Genomic DNA, 21,406 nt, shown 5'->3' on the forward strand with positions numbered 1-21,406 from the left:
GCACACACAGAAAATTCAAGCACACACAGAAAATTCTCATGTATTAATTAATTTGCAGCAGCAGCAGCAGCAGCAGCAGACATGAAGTGTGATACCACCACAGACAAAAGCAGCAGAAAGCCTACAAACCAGAGAAAATGACTGTTATCTATCACGTCTATTTATATTTTAGTCATTTTAGTTGTAGCTAGCACATTCATCAGTTTTTTTCACAGTTTGAATGACTTAAAATAGCTTTACAATTTTTATTTATTCTTTTCTTTTATTTATTTAATTATTATTATTACCAAGTTACAAGTTTCAAGGTTTAGGACTTGTATTCTAGGTGAGAGGTCAAGTTCTCGTCAGGGCATGTCATGGACAGCAGCTTACTTTCCTCTTCTCTTTGGCCAGCACTAATTTAACAAAGCAGGGTTTAGGTGTAGAGAACCTTGATGAGAATAATCCTTGACCTGGATCAATGACAAGTAATAACATGAATTATTTTTAGTTTTGGTCTGCAGTGAAAATTAACAGATTACAACCAACAGACAAAAGGTTCATTATGTTTAATAAGACATTTGACAATTTATTTCTGAGTTGGGAAAAAAAAAATCGAAATTCAAACACATCCACACATAAATTTACCATCTTACAATGTCTTATTTTGGCCTGTGGAAGAGGTTTGGTGTAGTCTCATCAGATTGCTGTTGATTTCAACACCGGGATCCGTGAAGAATGACGAAGCTGCTCTTTTCACAATGTCAACAAACTGAGTCACAGTTTCTGACCCAGTGTTTGGTGAAAGCGACCCAATTCTTTTACAAACAACAACTAACATTTAGGTATTACAAATAATAACCATGCAACACTCATTCAGTCAGTTGCACAACCCTTGGATCTAAGTGTGCTATTTCTATTCCTGATATTTTTGTTTTGTTTTAATCTTGTACAGTATATTGTTGTTCTTGTAAATATAGATTTTTATGGATGTTTAACTTATTTGGACCTTTTGTGTGAATCTACATACCTTGATGCTGGTGTTACACATACTGATTTATTGTTCCCACTGGACAATGAAAGATATTTATATTTTAGCCTGTTCTATTTTAGAGTTTGTGTTTAGACTATCGACACAAACGAACACGCATAGATGATAAATGCGTTTTATATATTTATTTATTTATTCATTCATTCTTTATAGGTCAATAATCACGGAAAGGCTGTAGGTTGTTTATAGTCTGCACTTTTTCATGCTTTTGACCTTTCCAGGCAGAGCTTCCTTTTGTTTATTCAATTAGGCCTGCCTCAAACGTGAATTTATAAATAAATTTTCATTTCCAGAGCTAATCTTGATTGTCTTCTCTTCACCCAACTTTTTCACCTTGTTGCATATTTCCTCGTGGGTTTTGAGGCATGACTCTCACGCCATTTTGATTCCTAAACTGGATTTGTGGAGCCAATCTCTAGGTTCATTTTCACATTTATAAAGAAAGTTGTTGCCTAAAACCTTGAGTTTCAAAACCTTATTGAACCATATTTGCTGTTGTGATCATCAGAATGTCCAGGCCCTCACTACTCGACCCCCAGGGTTTCCCTAAGCATATTATAAGCCTGGCAGGCCACCAGGCTTTACTTGTGCCCGTGTCAAATAATGTTAATTTAGCTTAGTTTCTTTTTAAATTATTGCCTTTTTTACGACTTTGTAGTTGGTGTTTAGTTATTAATCTTCCAGCCTTCCAAGAATGCATAACAAGTAGTATTTTCAAATTTCCTGTCAACTTTAAACATTTTTTAACTCAATAACAGGGCGGCCAGCTGGATGACTGCCCTAGCAGCGCCGGGCTTAGCAAGTTTTCTGGGGGAAACTCTGACTCCTAATTTTGCTGGATCTCAGTGCTGTGTGATTATAACATCCTGACTAATGGATACAAAAATCGATCAAGGCTGTTTCAACTTTTTTGGCATGCATGCAAAACGATGTTTGTGGACACACCATGTCTCACTGTGAGACATGGTGGAGGCAGCATCATGCTGTGGTGATGAGTTTCTTCAGCAGGGACAGGAAACCTGGGCATATCTGATTTTCATTTGTAAATAAATAAATAAATAAATACAAATTCAAAATACCTTACTTTCCTTGACTGACAAGAACTTTCGAAGTTTTAATGTATCAAAACGTTGAAAAGTGAAGTTTCGATTGATCACAGGCAGTACAATCTCTCTCCACAAAGCAGCAACAGGAGCAACAACAAATCAGACGGAGACTCGTTGGTGTCCAGTGACGCGGTCTGTAAGGTGGAGCTGTTGTTGCCGTCCACCTTTCTCGCCGGAGGACTTTTTTTCTTCTTCTTTTTTTTTTTTTTTTCTTCTTTTTGGCCAGCCTCTGCGCGTTTTCACACGGCAGGTGGAGCTCTACGTCCAAAGATTTGGGTGTCGGGTCCAGTTCCGTGTTTTCCACTAGACAGACAAAACCCCCACTTCATATCTCCCTCTTTTCCCTTCCTGCATCCCCCAGGCAGGAATCATCACCTTCTCTCCAAAACCCTCCACCCGCCCCTCCAGCCCCCTTCGCTGCCCGCCCCTCCTTGCCTGCCTTCCTGCCTGCGACGTAGCGCTCCTCTAGCCGGGGCTGCGCTCTGATCGGCCGAACATTCGCCGCGCTCCTAAATTGGTTTGTCATTTCTGACCCTCCCGCCCCCCGTCCCCTCCTCTCTCTCTTGCTCTCGCTTCCTGACCACGGTCCTCTGCTCCTCTGCTCCGTTGCGCCTGTGGACTTCAGCTGAAGTCAGTTAAGAACATAAGGAGAGAGACGGGGGAGGGAAGAAGGGAAGGACCGGGATACAGACAGACGGATAGAGGAGGAGAGAGAGAGAGAGCGAAGGAGAGAGATACGCCTCTGTCCTCCTCTAGCTCTCTCCTGGGCTTGTAGAGCGTTTGGACGGAGTAGAGCTTTTTTTTTTCTCCTTCCTGATCGGGATCCTAAGCACGCAGCCATAGCTTTATCCCCATCCCTTCCTGGAGGAACACTTGTCCGGGCTCCCCCCTTTTTTTTTTTTGCACCAAGTCGGAGTCCAAGCAGCGATCATCAAGTGAAACAAACCGACTAGGAAGATATATTTGCGTCCAGCTGCCTGCTAAGAAACATCGCCTCTTCTCCGTGCTGGATGTGTACATGTTTGCCCTGAGATCCCTGCTGCTGGTGATTGGGTAAGAATCCACTTTTTTTTGTATATCTTTCCCTCTCAAATGATGCAGATCTACGGAGACATGAGCGGTGAGCGTCTTTGAGACCCCCTTTGGCTGCATGTCAACCTGTGCATCTGAGCTGAGATGCTCTACGGCAGCGCTGACTTGGATGCCTATGGGAATGTGGCCTGCGATTATTGCGCTTACAGAGCTGGCCTCTCGGTGGGTAACATGTTAAACACGGGTTCGCACAGGATGCTTGTCCGGGGGATCGCGTCTGCGTAAGGGCGTCGCTCGGATGTGACTCGAAGCAATAAGCGATGATCCCTCCATTACCTCTCCGGATCCCAATCAATGCAATCACATTATCCCCGTGACAGCTCCCGTCGGCCTCGGCGTGTGTACGCGTTATTATTCTGGTGCTGTACAGCCGCATGTATCTGCCTCACTGCAGGGCGCAATTACACATCACATGTACTGGCATGATGGATGGCAAGACTAAGGCTTCGCCTCTTATTAAGGGTTCTCTTATTCTATGCGGCTGTCACTCGCGTGTTCAGATATGGGAATGCAGTAAAGCTGGCACGGCTCGGGGACGTGCTCGGGTTTTTGTCAGCCGCAGTCCAGAGGATCCGAGAGAAAAATAATGGCACTGTGTTTGGGATCAGCGGCATCCAAGAGGCCGGCGCACGGCAGCACAAGTCAATCATGCGGATTCACGGGTGTAAAGAAAACACTGATTATATTTACAATAGGAAGGCATCTGGAGGTTAGGTTTGCAGATGACCTTGGTGTATAACAGTAAATTACAGAAGGTGGCACACTCCTGCAGAAAAAAAAGAGAAGAAAAACCCAGTCACTTGCTTCAGAATTAATTTTAATAATATTGAGTAACAAGTATTGCTCGCCTAATCCTGTTTTAATTCCTCACTAATGATTGACTGGACGACTAATCAGTGATTTGGCAGACAAATAATTGCAGATAGCTGCCATTTAAAGCCCTCCCCTCTTCAATAGGCACCCCTGGTGTCTGAGAGTCTGCTTGGGTGGCTGTGTACTGGCCTATTTGAATCACATTACCCTCAATATCCAAATGGCTCTTAGCAACAAATTTTCCAACTCTTTGTGGAGATCTTATCCAAGGGGAAGCAGGATGGATGATAATATGTTTACAGGGTGATGCAGCAGAGAAAGACGCCACAGAGGAATCTGTTGAGCAAAAATGAAAGTGGTCACATTTTATCATGTTACACGGTGCCTGTTGGACCATATCGGCTAAAAGAGAGGCATATTTCCTTGGAAATGTTTACAGCTTTAGACGGGCTGAATGTAGATAAATGGATTTGGATCAGGACGCTTTGCATCTGACACTGCTCAACTTCAAATGTCGAAGTATTTAATTTTTTTTTTTTTTTTTTTCCCCAAATCTATTTTTTTATTTATGTACATTTCCTCTAACTTCTTTATTTTACAGTACACAACACACACAAATTTAATTATGCAATGTGATGATGTAAAGAATTGCTGGAAGAAATTTAGTGATTCACTGATATGAAAAGTTGGGCCGATATGCGATATTAATATCACTGAAATGGTCAATAACAATTTTTTTACACATATATTTTATTACTGTTTTGACAACTTTGGGTTGGGGGGGGACCCTGGCCATAAACAGATCGCAACAAGACAAAAATAAATATCAGTTGTCCATATCGGGAACATACCAGTATGTAAAAAAAAAATTGCTGATATTACCCAATACCGATGTCAGTGCTGATATATTGTGCACCCCTAGCTAAAATAAGTTACCAGTGGAAGTACTGTCACACTGGTACCTCTAATGCAACATAAAGTCATATTAGTCATATTAGTGCAGTCCATCTGCAGACTTCACCCTGAATGCATCATCCCTCCTGCAAAACATTGTGGTGGCATCAGGCTGGAAGGTTGGTATTTCATCACAAAAAGTAAGGAATCTTAGAGTTGATGGGAATAAAGATGAGGGTAAGTACAGGGGATTGCTGGAAGAAAAACTGGTAAAGGCTGCAGAAGTCTTGAGACTGGGTGGAGAGTCACCATAAGACTTTGAACATACAACTAGAGCCACATTGGGATAGTTTAGATTGAAGGATATGCACATGTTAGAATGACCCAGTCAAAGTCCAGACCTTAATACAATTCACAATCTGTGGCAAGACTTGGAAATTGATGTGCACAGATGCTCTAAAGCAAATCTTACTGAGCTTCAGCTATTTTGCAAAGAAGAAAGCCATTTCAGTCTGTAGGTCTGCAAAGCCAATAGTGACAAACACATAAGATAATAAGCAGGAACCTCATGCCTAATTAGATGTAATTGCAGAAAAACTTGGTTATAAAGTATTGCCTCATGGGGACTGTGGGGCAAGGCAATTAGTTGAACGGGATTTTATTTAAGGGCATCAGAATAAAATGGGTCTGCAAACCTTCCACTTCGTAATAATGTACCACATTGTGCTAAGTGACAAAATGTGAAAAAGTTCAAGCCTTGCAATACTTTAGGAAGGGACTGACTTGACTTCTTTCCAAATTCTGCCTCTATTCATCATGCATGTCTGTGTGTGTGTGTGTGTGTGTGTGTGTGTGTCTGATTTCTGAATCTGTCTCAAACAGTGGAGAAAGATAAGCTTTAATAGTTTTTCGTGTTATCTTGTCTAAATGGTTTACTTTTCTGACGGGCTCAGATAGCCTCTCAAGAGCCAGCCGCAGGACGTTTGTCAAACAGACAAGTGTGAGCGCGGGGTTGTTAAAGAACAACCAGAGTCGTGTTCGGTAACAAAATTCATGTGGCACCAATGTTTCTCAGCCCCTGAAAGCATACGATGTGCAGCAGCCGACTTCAAGCATTCTGCTTACTGTAGGTCTGTCTGTCCTCCCATAAATTAGGTCACTGCTTCTTTTCTGTTATGATGCAGGAGACGGCTAAAGAGCCGTGTTGAGGAGAAAAAATAAAAGAGTGAAGCCCGGCGGTTGTGCTAATTCAAATAATTTTTGCTTGACTTGAAGACCTCACTCTCCTTTGTTCAGAGCTGTTAATATTGCAAATACATTTGGTTTAGATTTGGAAGATTCCATGAACAATATCTACCCGTGAAACGGAAGGAGGTCGTTATTGGAACAAGGGATCAACTGTTAAACATCTTCTGCTAACACAAAAACCTCTAGATAATGAAAATAAACCTTGGCAGGCAACACGATTCATCTCAGACAGACAGCGTTTGGGAAATGCACACAAGAATATTAAGACAAGCAGGCACATAATCAGTTTTGTTACAACTGTAACCGCTTGTTACTACAGTCAATTTGCATTTTCAAGGGGTAATGAGAGAATTTCATTTCAGCATTTGTGCTGTTAGTTCAGCTTAGTGGCTCCGCAGATCCTAAACTCTTGATTTACCGAGAATTATTTAGAAACAAATGTTGGCAAATTTGCAGCTTTCAGTCAAAAAAGTGGCTCACATTCCTTTCTCACACTGCTATGAAAATATATCACTCCCCCTTATAGATTTTCTCAGTTTCTCCCTTTTTTATCACACTTGTTTCAGATCATCAAACAAATTTTAATTTAACAGACTGAGACAAGAATGACCTCAAGATTGAGATCACAATGCAGTTTCTACATAATTTAAATTGTAAAGGAAATTAAAAAAAAAAACTATTCAAACCAACATGGCTTTATTTGAAAAAAGTTACTGCCACCTGCTTAATAACTGGTTGTGCCAACTACTGTTGGCACAACATTTGTAATTCAGCCACAACATAAAGTTTTCAAGCATTAGTAGCATATCTACGGTAATTGAGTGGTGTAATCAGACTTTGACTACACCACTGTTCTTTTTTTTGTAATAGTATTTTTCTGCATGCATTTGGATCCAAAACACTTCATTTTTGTCTTGTCAAAAATTTTCCAGAAATTCTTGGAATCATCAAAACGTTTTAAGGTAATGCGAGATAGATATTTGTGTTAATTTTGGTCAGTATTGGTTTTCACTCTTGCATGGATCACATTTTTACCACATCTTTTTCCTGGTATTAAATCCTCAGCAGTGACGTTAACTGAAGCAGTGCTTTAGATGTTGTTTTGCAACCTTCTGAAATAGTTAACAATTTGCTCTTGGAGTAATTTTGGTTCGCTGGCCTCTTATGTGAATGTTCTGCTCTGGTGTGAGTTTTCTCCATTTATGGACAGATGCTCTTAGCATAGTTTGCTGTACTCTCAAATTTATTTTGTTTCCCTTTCCAGATTGTTAGCTGTCTATTCTTTCTGTGAAAGTTATTTGTTGGTCAATACAATCAGGATGTAACATATTGCCGGGTTTGCTTGGATAGTTTTTCCCTCTCAGTTAATGAAATCAAGATTTGGAGACACCGTTTGCATTTACTCAGGTCATCTTTGTCTTATGTGAACCTTTTTGAAGATGTAAAAAATGACCCAGGTTTCATGGCGGTGGTATAGGATTCACGGGTGACCCAGAAACTATGACTGAAAAAAAAAAAAAAAAAAAACAAAAACTTTTTTTTGTTGCTATTTCTAAATATTTAGCTTACCCATTCATCCTCCATAAATATGTTACAAGTAGCAGTTATCATTCTACATAAATACAGGAGTTAAAAGCATCTTTCAAAAACACTGATAGTATCCTCTATTTTTGCAGTGAGTTATATAAATGGGGTATTTTTTTTATCCTATTGTCCTACAAATAATTTGTTTACAGCTTCTCCTTGCTTGACAGCATGGGAAAGCACAAGCCCACCTCCTTCCGGCTAGCAGGTCTCCTCCACCAGCAGCCTTGGCTCCTGCCAGTGCCCACATTCATGAGAAAGAAGTTGGATATTATTTTTGGGGTGATTAAGCTTCTCATAAGTGTGTGGGAGCTGTCTACTGAACTTTCTGATTACAACTCCTTAGAAATATTGCAAAATGTTCTCTCTTTTGGAAGTGATTGCGGGCATTTTTTTTTAAAGTAAGGTGGGCTTGGCCAACATTTCAGCAAGCTGTGTGGGTTTTGGGACTTTGCCAGGAGTGGGAGTTTATAATGTCTGCCTGATGGTGATAGGCTGCATTTAGCCTTTATATTTTCTGTGCTTTCGCTGATACTCTGAAGACCATTTTTGACCTATTCAAATTATCATCCTGTCTTTGGCTTTGACATTGACTGAACGAGTTGGACAGATGCATTCTTTTTGTGTTTGTGCATCCTGTTTGCAGTTATCAGATTATTGGAAGATAATGTTGCACCCTGACCTAATCCTTCAAGGTTAGAGTGTATTCTGCCTCTAAAGCTAAGGGCTTTTCACCTCCCCGTCTTCAGCTGATAAGAGCTTGAGATAGGCTTAAGGTTGCTGAACTTATGCTGACATTGCTGTGTTTTTGTGTTCTATATCTGCCTGTAAAGACAAAGGGGCTGAGGAAAGTAAGCAGCTCTCTGTGTCCTCAGGTCCATCTCATAAAGGAAGCCTCTGTCAGCATGGGTGTTGTAGTCTGTTGTCCTCGCCAGGGTCTGCAGCCTGCTGTCTGGAGGCTCCTGGCTGCTTTCAATTTATTTTAACAAGGCTGACATGAGGAACTACAGTAAAGTGCAAAATTAAACTTTTACAGTTTTTTTTCATGCTGTTACCACTAACATTATTGTGTTTTGGGAGGATTTTAGAAAATAGATTAACACGAAGTGACACATAATGTGAAACTGAACAGAAACTCAAGCATTTTTTTTTATTTTTTATTATTTTAGATAACCTGAAAAGCAGCGCTTGTTTGTATTCAAGTCTCTTTAGTCTGACTCTTCAACATAAAATCACCGAGTAAATAAATGAATAAATAAAGTTTACTGTCAGCATTTTGAAACAATTTTAATACACTCGAGACATGTATAGTTTTGATTGGGGCTGGAGAGGGACTTGACTGACTGGAATCAGTGGGGAATCCTATACCATACAAACCATGTTTTAATCCATTCTCAAATTCAGGGGTGTTGAGGTGGGGTGATCACACCATTACATTTGCTGGTGTGGTGGGGACTGGAGGTGAGAGAAAGACCTGGAGGTGTCTCCCAACATCATGAAAGGACAGCAGGGGGCTGTTCCCTATGTTGTGGAGTTCTTTGTGTGGGTGCTTGGGCCGTGTCCCTGTGTAGTGGGGTCCCATTGATGGCCTATGACTCTTGGGGACGTGTTGGACTGACTGTGGACCACAAGTGCTATGCTGAGTTCCAGTGAGCTTCCCTTCCTTTTGACCTCTAAGGGGTTGCTCTACAGGTGGGATGGAAATGTGGCCAGTTCCAGCTGCCATGGTGGCCTGGTGCTTGCTCGGCATGTTGGGGGGTATTAGTGGGATCTCCCATTGGTGATGGGCCATTTTGCTGACTGGGGTTAGTGAAGGCCCTGGGCTACTGGAGGGACTGGGTCCCTGGCTTGTCTGGCACAGGAAGAAATGGCCGTGTGGTTGTTTGGGGGGTTTGGGGCTCTCTGTCTCATGCCTCTCTGGCCTGGAGGCTGCTGCCTGTGTGCTTCACTGATGACCTCTGTGTGGATGCCCGTGGTCATGCCTTGTGTTTGTCTGCCCTCCAGAATCAGATCCACCTGTTTGTTGCTGCTCTTGGGTGCTGCGTTGCAGGCATTGTACCATTCTCAACACTCTTACATCTGTGCTCCTGCAGGTGACATACTCGCTCACGTACTCTCTTCTTTTTACATATATCACTCAACTACACCCACCCGAAATCACATAAATAATCAAAATGGTTGAAAGGTATGCAAACACAGGTCACTGTTATAGCATTGTGGCCACCTACTTCGATGTTAGATGTTGCTTTTATTTAATAAAGTCAATCACGCAATTAGGATTCTGTCTTGAGATGTTCTTTTTTTTTATAAAGGAAATCTGCCTTGGCACATCTAGGAAACCTTCTTTATATAGTATGCCTGAAATACAGTAAACAGGACAAGTTAAGACAAAGGAAATTGCAAGAGACTTGCGAGCTGATACTTGGAGACATTTTTCATCCAATCTGATGAAGGTTTGAGCTGTTTTGCAGTGAAATGAGCAAACATCTCAGTCTCCAGATGTTCAAAACCCCAAAATATTGGCAGCTGGAATTGCGGCTCTACAAAGTACAAAGCATTGCCTCAGTTCAATAAATAAACAAATAAGATAATTTATTTTCGTTCATCGTACAGCAGAAACTGTATATTGTTGACATATCACATAAAACCACATTAAAATACAATTCAGTTTGTTTAGTGGAAGTGCTGCTCTTTAGTGGAAGTTCTTTGCTGTGCGACTGCCTCAAGGGTGAGCCTTAGATGTTACCCTTCCTGAATCAGGATAGCTTAGGAAAAATCTACATTAGGTGTTGGAGTAGACCCAGATCTTGAAGCGGTGGCAGCAACATGCTTTAAGAGGCCCTGACTATAGTTAGGTTCAGTTGTTAGCTTGGATTTTTTTTTCTCTTCAAAATGAAGATGATGAAAATAAAGACTTTGTGCTTAAGAGACATGGTTGTCGTGGTGATGCGGTGGTTGGTCACTGTAGAGGACATTGCCTGTTTGCAGTGGTGGGATTTGAGATGGGGAAGGTGACTCACTTTGTGGATGATCAGGTTACTCTTGTATTCAAATGTTCTTCATCGTATCCAATTTTGTATTAAGTTAATTTATGCTTGGCAAGCCAAAGGCCTGTGTCAGAGAGCTTCTTAGATAAACATTAGGTTGTGTTTATTATGCCCGCAGAGACAACCAAGCTCTCTGCACAAATAAACCATCACTCATGAGGCATAGGTTGTAAAAAGAAAACTGCTTTCATAATGATATTAGTTTTTAATGAAAACACAGCTGTAGAATTTAACTGCTCTTTCAGTGGTTTTTCATAAAGCCATGATGATTCCTTTTGATTGATTCCTTTGAGTGCCGAGCTTAACCTAATTCAAAAGGCCTCTCCTGTGCTAGATGACATCTCTCTCCTATATTAAAATAATAATCCAAGATTCTTGCCTGGCTTCCTCATTCTCCTAAAGTACTTGGTCATGTGTTAACATATCCGTCCTCCTGCCCGTCGCCTCTCTTAAAGAAGAAACCAGACTCCTCTGCATTTTCCATCATGGCCCTTAACTCATTCGTCCTTTCTTTATGCGTGAAATCCATGTCGCTCTCTTCACCATGCGGCCAGAGTGTAGTTCTTTATGATTGGGAAAAGGGAGAAACCAACTGTGGACTGACTCATTCATTGAGTGACTGTGATTAGAACTGCCCTCCACAGTGAAATCTCTAACTCTGTAGGGATTTTTAAGGGCTCTAAAATCAACCCACCTCAGCTTTTTAGTGGTCTGTAGTTTCTGTGCTGTTTCCACGTTGTTCACTGTTCGACTGCCCGCTAATGCCAGGTGTTACGAGCTATTTGTGAGGTGCTGAAAGTGATCCGTCTTGTTTTCCTGCTCACTGGATATTGCAGCGTTAAGCAGTGCAATGTAATCGAATCTTTAAACAACATCAGGCGGTGAAGCTCAAGGTAAACGGTAAAAACGGATCGCACAGATGGTTGAATCTGCCTGCCCTGATGAATTTTATATTGTGTCTGTCAAACAGAAAATAATACATAAATGCTAATAATAATGATAATATTAATAATAATCATAATAATAAAAGTACATAGTATTTGCATAGCACTTTTCTAGACACTCGGACACTTTATAGGAATCAAGTAAAATTGGAAACAGAACACAAGTACATCAAAATCATAAAAGGAGAACACTTCTAAATAACACGTTAAAAGAATACGACAGCAAAAAACAAATCCCTCCTCTCTAATTCCCTCAAAAAAAGAAGAAAAACAAGACAATAGTCATACATCAAACAAATATATAAAATTGTTAAAAATGCATATCCAACATTGGTTTGACTAGGTAGATAAAGTAGTGCAGAACTGGGAAGCGGGAGGAAAATTATATTTGTTTCATTCATGTTTTCACAAATACAATCTCAATCATGCAATTATATTCAGTCCATTTAACTTTGATACCCCAAAATAAGGTAATATAATCAGTAAACAGAATCCATCTACGATGAATTTAATCTCAGCATAAATCCAGCTGTTTTGTGAAAGCCCCGGAGATTTGTTAGAGACCATTAGAGAACGGACAGCATCATAAAAACCAAGCAGCACAGCAGAAAGGTCGGGGAGAAATTTAAAGCAGGGTGAGATATTCGAGTCCAAGCATTGGCCCTCTTAAAGAGTACTGCTAAATCCATAATCTGAAAATGTAAAATGAATAGGGCAACTGCAAACGTACCAAAACACAGTCGCACTCCTAAGAGCATTAATCAGACAAGCAGCCTCAAGGCCCATCTGACTCTGAAGAAAGAGCAGCGATACACGGCTCAGGTGGAAAATTCTGCTGACAGAACAACTATTAATTGTGTAGTCCATAAATCTGGCTTTTGTGGTGGAATCCCAAGATTGTTGGATTGTTGGACGAAAACCAAAATAATTTCCCCTTAGCTTGCCACAAGCCTCATAATCACACCTGAAAAAAGAGGCTTTGGTTAGAGGAGGCAAAAACTGAGCTTTATGACCTGCATGAAAAACGGTACACATGGAGGAGAAAACCCTGTACAAATGATTGCCTCTTTTTGAAAAAAAATTTGGTGGCAGCGTTATGCTATGGATTTCTGTAGTAGAAAGCTTGTCCGAGCAACAGGGAAGATAACAGAGTTAAATACAGGACATTTCTGGAAGAAAATCTGCCAGAGGCGGCGAAAAAGCTTGTCATGGGGTTGGAGGTTCACATTCACCCTCAAGCAGGAGAACAATCTTAGGCACATTGCCAGAGCTACAATGGCTTGATCTGGATCAAAGCATGCCCATGTGCAAAGTTGTCCCAGTCCAAGTCCAGGTTTTCATCGAATTAAACATTTTTGACAAGATTTGAAATCAAATGTGCATCAAGGCTTTTCATCCAATCTGAGTTAGCTGAGTGGTTTTATTTTTTATGCAAGGAATAACGGGCCAAAGCTGGAAGAGATTTGCAGATGTGATTGCAACAACAACATTCCCTCTTGGAGCCTGAAATGCATGCCGCACTTCTCAGATTTTTAATAGTAAAAGATTTGAAAACCACGTTTCATTCTCATTTCACTTCTCAATGACGCACATTGACTTAATGTATCCGAAGTATCCCACTAAAATGCATTTAGGTTTGTGGCTGTTGTGCAATAAAGACAAACTGGTCCTTCGACTGACATATGATAATTTGTTTCTTGCTTAGATTCACAAGCGTTACTGATTAAGTCAGATATTTTTTAGCACAAGACAAAAGAGCTCATTTCCTGTCACATTAAAACAAGGAAGGGGCTTATTAAAGCAGAAATTTTCACAGATTTAATTAGATAATCTATTTACTGAATTAAACACGTTTCAAAAACACAGAAAGAAAACCCAGCTTATAATTAGATATATATCAGCTATACCAAACAAATAACACACAAGAATAGAGGAGTTGCAATGACAGAAGTGATTAATTAAGATTAAAGTACAACCCTATAATTATCACATCTTCAGACCCATGATTAGAATGAAAAGTTCCACAGAAAGCACCAGCAATGTCACCTCATAGGAGAGGGTCTGTGGATCCCATCTCGCCTGTGCAGGACTTCTTTATGCAGTTTAGATGCCACCCCCCTTCCCCCCTCCTTTCCTTCCTGCGTGGGTTTCCTCTGGGTACTCGGTCAGCCTTTGCATGCATGTTAGGTTAATTGGTGACTCCACACTGACCCAAAGGAGTAAGTATGTGGCTGTTTTTCTTGTGTTGCAATCTGTCTTGGGTTTATACCCAGTACAGATTGCCCGTCCATAACTACCCTATGAGTCTAAGTGGGATTAAAACAGGTATTGAAAATGAACGATTGTGTTTTACATTAAAATTCAGTATTACAATGTCCTTATGAAGAGATTTTTGTTTGAGATTTTTTTTTTTACATCCCTTTGATTTACATGTTAATGAAACAGAAGTCATAGATTACTATTGAAAAGTAGCTGGAAACTTAAAAAAATAAAATTTTGGATTCTAAAAAGTGGATCTATTTTTTTTTTTTTTTTACAGTTTTTATTGTGCTAATGTTCTGTATTCAACAGTAGAGAGAGCACAGAGAGAAAGGAAAGACATGCAGGAAATCGTCAGAGGACGGGAATCAAACGACTTTGTTTAGGATTGTAGCCATTATATCTAATTGTGTTAGTTTTAATACTCTTGGTACTGTGTTGGTTTTTCCTCCAGGTCAGTGTTTCACAACCCTGGTCCTCAAGGCACACTGGCCTGCATGTTTTAGATGTTCCCTTGCTTCAGCACAAATTATTTCAGTTGACAGGTGTTTGCTGAACTGCAATCAGCTGAAACAAGTAGGGCTGTGTGCCTTGAGGACCAGGGTTGAGAAACGCACAACATACCATGGGCATCTCATACCAGCTTATGCCTAAATGCCACCTAACTTTGTGTAAGTGTTGGGAAAGGAATAACAATAGACTGGAGCGGGTATATGATGCTTCAAAACCATCATATACAACAAAGAAAACCTAATGAATATAAAGTAGGTTCTTTCAGGATTTTGCAAATGAAAAAAAGCAGACTTTGGAAGTATTACTGCATTTGCTGCATAACATTTACAGATGATACACAATGCATATATACATATAAAAATACATTTGAAGAATCTGAAGACATCTCTGTTGGTTGGAGGATAAGAATGTAAATCGATCCTAAATGGATCGAAAACAGACATGACTGGAATAAATCATTTCACTATGCATTTTGTACATAAGCAACTAAAAACTATTTTAACTGTTACATCATTAAAGCTAATTAAATTATAAATCTCAACTACAGCATCTTAAAGCTGCAATATGGCACTCTTATAAACAGTCTGCTTTTTAACATATTTATTAAAGCCATCACAATGTCCTGTCCGCATAGTATGAGACAAATGATATGAGAAAAACTCCAGGAACGACCAGTAACAACCAGGAGGGTTTTAACACAGTCAATCAGCCACGTATATATGAAGAGGAGGGGTGGGAGTTTTAAAGTACACCATACCAACATTCAAACATAGGGGCGATAGTGATAGCCCGAGGCTGCTTTGTTACTTCATTCTTGCTGTAATTGATAAAAACATAACTTTTGCTTTCTATTAAAAAAAAAAATCCTGAAGGAAAATGCCATAAGTTTAGGTCGCTTGGGTTTGCAGGAGTGTACCGTTATCACTACGTGTTAGATACTCTGTGTATGTTAACGTAGATCAACAGCAAGCCAAACTCAATTTCATGAGCCAGGAAGCTGAGCGTCTTGCTCCTTTATTACGTTTTCTTGACACAACTTTGAGCAGTGGTGTGGAAAGCTCAATAAAAGGTTGAGTGAAACTATAAGAAAGAAAAATAAAATATGCATCAGCTCTAAATACACAGAATAAACTTCGAGAGTCAGAATAGAATTAACCTGAGCTGCAGTTAAGAAACAGTCACGTAGCAAACGTTGCTATGTAAATAAAAACTATGAAAATATGGCTTTTCTACAATAAACACATTTGGAAAACAATCTCAAAATAAACTAACAAAACATATAACACCAAACAGAACACAGATTGAACTTACAGCCATTGTTTTCGGAGGTGTAAGAAAAGATTGACAACACAGGAGGTGAAGTTCATACATTAACAGGCAGGCTTTCTCTCTACAAACAGATATTCCAAACTACAACTGCCTCTGCTACCCACAATGCACTGTTATCTCAAAATTCTCCTTCAAAATAAAATACAGAGAAATTAATACTATAAAACTTTTTAAAACTAATTAAAACATTTCCAACATCCAGCCTGGGGCAGAACAAGGAGATAAGAATCCATAGTAGACCAGCCTGTCAATCTCCAAATAATTAAAAAAATAAATAGTAATCAACTCAGTTTTTTATTCTCAAAAAAACATTCAGTGTGGCTGAAGCAAAGCAGTTTTGCAAAGAAGAGTGGGCCAACATTTCTCTGTAGACATGCAAGTAAATCTCATTTTCAGTTACTGAAAATGCTTCATGTCAGTCGTTGGAAACGTTTGAAAACTGCATTATGCACAGTATTCATGCAGGTCCTCTTTATCTGATATTAACATTTATATGAAGATACTGTATGAAAAATATAAGTGTGACAAGAAGTTACAGGTACATTTTCACACCACTATAGGTATGCATTGCTACTAACGCCTTTGTTCTTGTAAAGCCTTTAGTTCAGAAGCTATTCCTCTTTCACAAAGACAAAAAAAAAAAAAGAAATTCATACCTTGCTCCACACTTGTCTGCTATGTCCTTCACCTCCCTGTGCACCACTCAGAGCTGTCACCAGTCAATAGACACACATACATGCATGCATTTCTTTCCACACATTAATGTGATGCACATCAACAACAACCACTTTCCTTTAAACAAACACGCTTGAACTTGAGTGCATAAGATCAGATACTCAGAGGCCCCACATGGACTTGCCTGCAGCTGTATGTTTACAGGGGTGACAAAAAAAAAAACACAGCGAATGCCGAATCAATTATTGTAAGTTGCTCGCTCAAAGGTCTACTGATTATTTTTGGTCTCTGCAGGAAGGCCTTTGCAATAGTGCTCACCCCCTTCTCCCAGTCCGGTACCTTTTAAACGAAGCATTTCTGTGTTGTTCTATGTGTGAAGCCAGCCGGCCAGTGTTACTGATGGGGAATTCTTTGCTTTTGTTTGTCGGTTTACTGTAGCGTGCCAAGGAGGCCTCGCTTGTTTGGAGAATGGGCTTCATGGAAATGAGTCACACACAATGTGATGCAACACAGCAGATCAGATTTGAATTATGGGGCAGTGAACAATGAGGTCATCGCGGGGCTGGGGGCATAAACCTCTCGGTGGCATGGAGTATAAGACGGCATTTCTTATCAATGGAGGAAACTAGCGCAGGGTTTCAAAACACAGGACTGTTTAAGGACTTGGTGCAAATAAAAGACCGAGGCAGAAGACAGTTGTAAGGGGAAGTCTAGATTGGCTGTTTTATGAATAGTGTTGCCTTCAATTACTTTAACAGTCATGTTTCGCCGCAAAGTAAAATGTTTGTTGTAGTTTATTACAGCATGTTGTTGAATAGATGCAATTTACTCTTTTTCTTTTCTCTTCACTTTCCAGCACTTGCCCGCCTCTCATATCCCCAATGCTGCAGCCAATGATATTTTCCATATCTTTCCCTTCTTCAGCAGATTGTCTGCAATCAGCGTCGGCTGTAATACCATCATCCCTTGGCCCCTCTTAAATTTCTTGCTTACTGGGCTTTTACTTTAACTGCATTACATATATCTTCCACTCCCTGTTCATCTGGTTCCTTTCAGCATAAACCAGGCCGAAAGATCTGACTTGAAGCACGTTGATGGGACTCGTCATTTGATGGCAAATTTGGAAAACAACGCTGTCATTTATTGTGCCTGCTTTGTGGCCCGGCTGTGACGCTGATTGATATCGAATGGCATTTTCATTCGGAGTCTTTGGGAGTGAGAATATGTGCCAGAGAGTATTGATCTGTAGCTTAGTTGTTCGTGTAGTGCGATAGGATGAAGAAAGGAAAGAATGACTACATGGTCATGCTTGATTGAACAAAAGCATAAACAATAAACATTTGAAACTTTTCACATTTTGTCAGCCACAGTCTTCAGTGAATTTTATTTGGATTTTATTTGAAAGATCAGCACAAAGATTTTTTTTTTGCTTCTTCTTCTTCTTTTTTTAAATTAAATATCTGTAAAGTATTGTGGGCATTTGTGTCCAGTCCCTCTGAGTCAATGTTTTGTAGAACTAGCTTTTGTTGTAGTTGCATCTGCCTAGGGTCCGCTGATCTCTGTCAGCTTTAAACCTCTGGTGATTAAGTTTCTTGCTCCTGATTTTTTTCTTTTCACAGATTGTCAAATGGATTCTTGTCTTTACTTTGACTAGACTCATCATGTCTGTATGTTTAAGGGTAATGTGTTTTGTACCCTGTATTTTGCTTCACCCTTTTTCCCATCAAGTCTGACCAGCTTCTCTGTGTCTGCTGAAGAAAAAGATTCCCACACAATGATACCGGTGCCATTGTGTTTCTTTTGGGGAATGGTGTTTCATATTGATGTGCAAAATGAATTCTCTTAGACACACAAAATTCCTCATGATGACCATTAAATGTAACATTGAGTCTTAATGGTCGTAAGGATCTTGTTTGCTGTCTGTAGCTTAGGGAAATCTGAAAATTGCCCTTTTTTGAGCTTCCTTATGATAATTGCTTTCAATTTGCAACTTTTCCATAGAAAGCAATGGACTATATTTATTAATAAAGATACATAGGAAGGCGATAGCCTGCAATACAAATGCACACCACACTTTTCAGTTTGTAAGTTATAAAAGTTTTGTTTTGGAATAACATGCATCATTATTGCCTTACTTCCTCACAGTAACTGAATTTTGTGGCTATTTGCTAACAAAATGAAAGGCACTCTAACACTGGCTAATGGTATGGTAATGCAAGTTTTGTCACTTGTTCCTTTTTTGCATCTTGCCTTCCACCTTCTTAATTCATCCACACAGCCTTCAGGTGCAAATCTAGCACCTTTCTTTGCCCAAGTTCATTCTTTTGACTGGTGAATAATGCTCGACAAGGAGAATTCTCAAATCCGCTGGGTTCCTTTTAGCACATTTACAATGTGCGATTGCAGAATAGACTGCACAAGGCTGAGGCTGACATGGTCCAACTGTCTTCAGATGAAAGCACCATGCTCCCTTTGGTGTGGATGCCTTGCTGGCAATTTGTCCCTGAAGTATCTTTCACATTGTGTAATAAAGTCATTTTACCACCTCTGCGTTGTGCAAGGGAACCTGATAGTGTCACACAAAGACAGATGACTAGGACCATAGACTGTGGGCCTGCAGCAATAACTAACAACGGGCCACGTGCCTGTTTTCTAAAAAAAAAAAAAAATGAAAAAGTGTTTGCATCCTCTGCTTGAGTGTGCTGACAGGCCTTTTTTGAAGGCTTTTACTCAGATAGGACGATAAATGATAGAAGATCTGTCATAGGTGAAAGGGAAAATGTAGGTTCAAGATCTTTATTGGAGGATAGAATAAGTGAAGTACTTGTTGACCAATATGGTCTTTTACAAAGCTATCTTTGTACAAAATTAATTTACCAAGGTTTTTGCTATGGTTGGTTTATTGTGTGTAGGAGTCTGGATTTCTGAATGCATCACAAGCATTGTACAATCTCTGGACTGGGTACCTGGTTAATAGTGGTGTGGCATTATTAAATCCATATTATTTAGTTACAAATTCCTTTTTTATTGAGTTTTCCCACCTTAACTTTTCTGAATTAGATGTTCAGTAATCAAAAGTAATTGGACACTTGAAGGAATCAGTAAAATAATATGAAAATTACTCAATTTATAAGCCTATATAATCTTAACCTTCCTGTTTAAATATTTTTTCAACATAAACACTAGCTTACATGCTTAATATGAGAGTTAGTTATTTCTTTTTTGTCACTCTAAATACTCATTGGATATGAACATGAAATACAACATGTAATATGTTTCATATACGTGGTAAGATCAGAGGGGGATAAATTTAAGTAAAACAGTTATCCTTCTGCTTAACAGTGAATGTGGTTTGAACAGGGTAATAATTGACTAGCTATAGTCAGTGTGCCATATTCTTTATGCTTGTTGTTCCGGCTGGCAGGTGGCCTAGCCAATTTGTTTTGATATTCTCAGTGGCGCCCCCCACCATTGAAAAATGCTGGCTACTCCCTTAGCAACCCTCCCTGAGAATCAAGTTCAATTCATACAAATAGTCATCTTCTTCATTCAAGGCATAAATGCAATAATCAATAAATACATAGAGATGTATAGCAGGAAAAAGACAGAAACGGTGCCCACTTTACAAATTCTACAGTATTCTGCTGTAGAGAATAGGTTCTGTTGTAATTATAAAATTCTGAAAGCACAACCAGCCCTCGAAACAAATGAATACATGGTGATAGGAAGCTTGGAAGCAGGAGCTAACACGCTGAGAGCTGCTTGCACGAGCAAGACATTTTGCTTTCTGGTAAGTGCTGAACAACCAGCAGTTTTAATTTATCATTTGCTCCTTTCTTCCTCTTTTCACACTCTCTCTTTGTCTCCTTCCACTGATCTATATGAGTCACATGGACGAGAGTCTTTCATTTTCTGCCTGGGTACAGCATGCATACTATTGCTCCATATTCTTTATGCTTATATTGAATTAGAGACCAAGGGGATAGCTGTGGTTTTTAAATGAACATTAGGAGGCTCCACCCTTTCAGAGAAAGCTTCAGCTTCACCATAAATCTCCACCAACAGGCATCGACAAAAATCCTAGACTGTTATGATGCAATCTTTGGTTTATGGCATAATTACAAAGGCTAATACATGAAAAACGATCATGAAAGCATATGGCAGAGTCCTAATTACATCCAGAGGACTGATGAATAATGGGGATGAAGTGGGACAGTGATCCAACCGCTGCTTCTCACAATAGAAAACACTATTGTTTTCCTGTGGGAAAATGTGGAGCGTGTCTCGTGTGAAACCTACTCTTCTTCCAAAAGAAAGAACCGAGAGGAACAGAGGAAAAATAATGGAAAGAAAAACTCATCTATCCACTGTTCAGTAAGGCAAGAGCACCCTGACCAAAACCCTTTTTTCCAGTAGCCCTCATAAGCTCCTAATAAAAGCTGAAGTGCTCACCTGTTTCTGGACTTTTCCTTTTTCTTTAAACTTTTAAAAAATATATGATTGTAGATTGTAACACATACTACTGGTAGCTTTAAAGCATACATTAGCAGAAAGAAACAGAAGACAACAGATAGACTGATGTGGTTAGCAAGATCAAAAAAGCACCCAAAGAAACGGACTCTTCTGTTTCCGTTTACAGATAAAAGTGGAACTAGAACAATAAGAGATTCTGTTAACTAAGCAAGAAATGCCACAGTGTTTTGGACTTATGATAATAGCCCCCCATTGTTTCCCAATGTTATTAAAAAAGCTCCAGCTCAGTGTGAGAAGAAAAAACCCTTTAAACCCTTATTCATACAGTATATAATGGAGGTGTGGATAAATACATGTTAACTTGGTCTGTACAAAGACAGTAATTCATATATATATATA

General features: G+C 39.6%; 1 protein-coding gene across 12 annotated transcripts in view; it reads left to right on the forward strand.

Moving 5' to 3' along the window:
• The first annotated feature begins 2,729 nt into the window (after nt 1-2,729).
• adgrl3.1 (adhesion G protein-coupled receptor L3.1) overlaps nt 2,730-21,406 on the forward strand; it is a 161,532-nt gene continuing 142,855 nt past the window's right edge. For 4 of the 12 annotated variants that reach the window (XM_007551705.2, XM_007551708.2, XM_016671298.1 and 1 more), the window contains exon 1: nt 2,732-3,189. The gene's annotated coding sequence lies outside the window, so the exon portion shown is untranslated. Of the gene's footprint in view, nt 3,190-21,406 lie in introns of all 12 variants that reach the window. The other 8 variants (XM_007551707.2, XM_016671297.1, XM_007551712.2 and 5 more) reach the window with 4 other exon arrangements.

Source organism: Poecilia formosa, unplaced genomic scaffold, assembly GCF_000485575.1.
Source record: "Poecilia formosa unplaced genomic scaffold, Poecilia_formosa-5.1.2 Scaffold43, whole genome shotgun sequence".
Classification (NCBI taxonomy): Eukaryota; Metazoa; Chordata; class Actinopteri; order Cyprinodontiformes; family Poeciliidae; genus Poecilia; species Poecilia formosa.